This window comes from Danio aesculapii, chromosome 11 (genome assembly GCF_903798145.1).
Source record: "Danio aesculapii chromosome 11, fDanAes4.1, whole genome shotgun sequence".
Lineage (NCBI taxonomy): Eukaryota > Metazoa > Chordata > Actinopteri > Cypriniformes > Danionidae > Danio > Danio aesculapii.
This window is the reverse complement of record NC_079445.1, coordinates 12,026,028-12,028,718: the sequence shown is the minus strand read 5'-3', so window position 1 is coordinate 12,028,718 and position 2,691 is coordinate 12,026,028.

The window sequence follows — 2,691 nt, the reverse complement described above, 5'->3', positions numbered from 1 at the left end:
AAACGGTAAATATGTTTTATCTGTGCATTCATGTAATCATTATTGCTTTGTTTGATATTTTTTTTATCCTGAAATGATTGATATTTCAAAATTAAGCCAAGATAAGCTAAAGTTAGCTCTTCATTTGTCTTTAGCATATCGCTACATTTGAGTAACATAAAAAATAGCTTTGGTAACTTTGAGTAACGTTAAAGCTATTTGGACAGGATTTATGGGTGGGGAGGAGATTGAATAACCTATTTGGTTTTTAATCCAGTAGTGAGCGCCTATTTTATCGTAATTTATCACCCCTTTCCACCAAAATAGCGAGACAAGGCCTAACGCAGGGCTATTCAATTGGCGGTGCGCGGGCCGAATTTATAACTTACACCAAGGCTAATGCACACACACTGGATTAACTATAGCAGCGGGCTGTTCACATATTGCATTGAGGTAAAGTTGGTTTTATATTCCACATTCATTCAATGACAACTTTTGACAAGCTCCCTTTATCGTTTACTATAGTTTTTGAATATCCGGTCTGAAATCACATGTAAATTCGACTTTAAAACAACATTAGCACTGTTTATTTGACTGTGAACAATGTTGTATCTTGATTGTCATTGGCTGCTAATATTGTTTCACTATTTAGAATTTGCAAAGAATACTTTAATAAGATTATTAAAGAGAAAGTCAAAATGTGCGAATATAAAACCAACTTTACCTCAGTACATCGCGTCTTTTGCGTGTGCAAGTTTATTTCCAATGTAAGAATATATGCCAATATACAGGCGCACCCAGTAAAACACGTCTCACATCGTTGCTGTGAGAGTTATGCGTGGCTTTCAGTGCAATGTAAACAAAAGTTATAGACGGATTATTACAAATTATTAAAATTATTATGTTTGTATGAAGCAGATAATAACCGTTCATTTAAATACCTACCAAATATAAAGTTTAAATTTTATTGAATTATAAACTGAGACTGCAGCTCTGCACAAGACGTTTGGCCAGCGGTGAAATTAAAATGATCGTGCCCAACTGAGCCTGGTTTCTCTCAAGGTTTTTTTTCTTCACTTCCGCCATTAGTGAAGTTTTTTTTCCCTCTCCGCTGTCGCCACTGGCTTGCATGGTTCGGGATCTGTAGAGCTGCGCATCGTTGGATTTGCCCTTCAATATTTGGACTCTCAGTAGTAATTATTAAACCACACTGAACTGAGCTCAACTGAACTGAACTTAAACACTACAAACTGAACTACACTGTTCCTATTTACTGTGACATTTTATGTGAAGCTGCTTTGACACAATCTACATTGTATAAGCGCTATACAAATAAAGGTGAATTGAATTGAATTGAATTTTAAATTCGACGTGATAACCGTGAAATCATGATTATTCTTCAGACTATATATAATATCTATAATAGTTTTCTCCCTAATTGTTACGCAGTTTAAAACATAACATAAGAATGTGTCTGAATGTAAAAGAAGCCTACTTATACACTGCTTTTGTTGTGCTTTGAAATAAAACATTTAAATATGTTTGTAAAAAAACATTGTACAATGCACTGATATTATGTAGTTTTAAAATACAACATATTAACATTTTAATGTAGAAAAAGCCAACGTGGGTGTTTTAAGGAGCTGAAATACAGCATATAAGCTCTTATGCTGTTGTTTCATAATTCATATTGCAAGTCATATCTCTCCGGCCCCTAGTTGGGATGCTTTTCATGAACTGGCCCCCGTGACAAACTAATTGAATAGCCCTAGCCTAACGTTTAGGCCTGAAGTTACTTTTTACACCCACCTCCATTTAGTTTGAGACATGTTTTGTCTATATTTTGACAAATATATTCTATTAGATAATTATTTCAAATGATAATTTCGTGTTTCTCTCTCTTTCTCTGTATGTGTGCAGCTTACAGTTCATCCAAGTCCCTTGGAGGCCATTTCACCTTTTTCAACCATTTGGGTAATGTAAGATTAAAACAGTTTTGAAAGCCAGCTATTTTGTTAAATTATGGCAATGGTATATACTACAACTTTTAACGTGTAATAAATGTGCAATTGAAAAGATTCATTCCAATATTTTAGTTTAGAAAACCCACTTTTATCACAATTCTTTGGATATTGGACAGGATACTAGTTTGAGTTTATTTTGGTTTATGCCTACATTTTTACATGCTTCTCCCCATGTTATGTTTTACATAATTCTTTCTTATACTAAATCATAAGAAGATGCTGTGTGTGTGTTCTGTTGCAGTTTATTTTAGTTTATGCCTATATTTTTACATGTATGCTGCTCCTCCCTATGTTGCGTTTCAGATCATTATTTCATATCATAATAAAGTCATATTAAGATACTCTCTCTGTGTGTGTGTGTGTGTGTGTGTGTGTGTGTGTGTGTGTGTGTGTGTGTGTGTGTGTGTGTGTGTGTGTGCGTGTGTGTGTGTGCGTGCGTACGTGTGTGTGTGTGCGTGCTTGTGTGTGTGTGTGTGTGTGTGTGTGTGTGTGTGCGTGTGCGTGTGTGTGCGTGTGTGTGTGTGTGTGTGCGTGTGTGTGTGTATGGTGTGTGTGTGTGTGTGTGTGTGTGTGTGTGTGTGTGCATGTTTTCTGTTGCAGCTTACAGTTTGTTCAAGTGCTGCCAGTCTCTAGGGGGCCATTTCACCTTTATCAACCATTTGAGTAATGTAAGTTTTGAAAGCCAGCT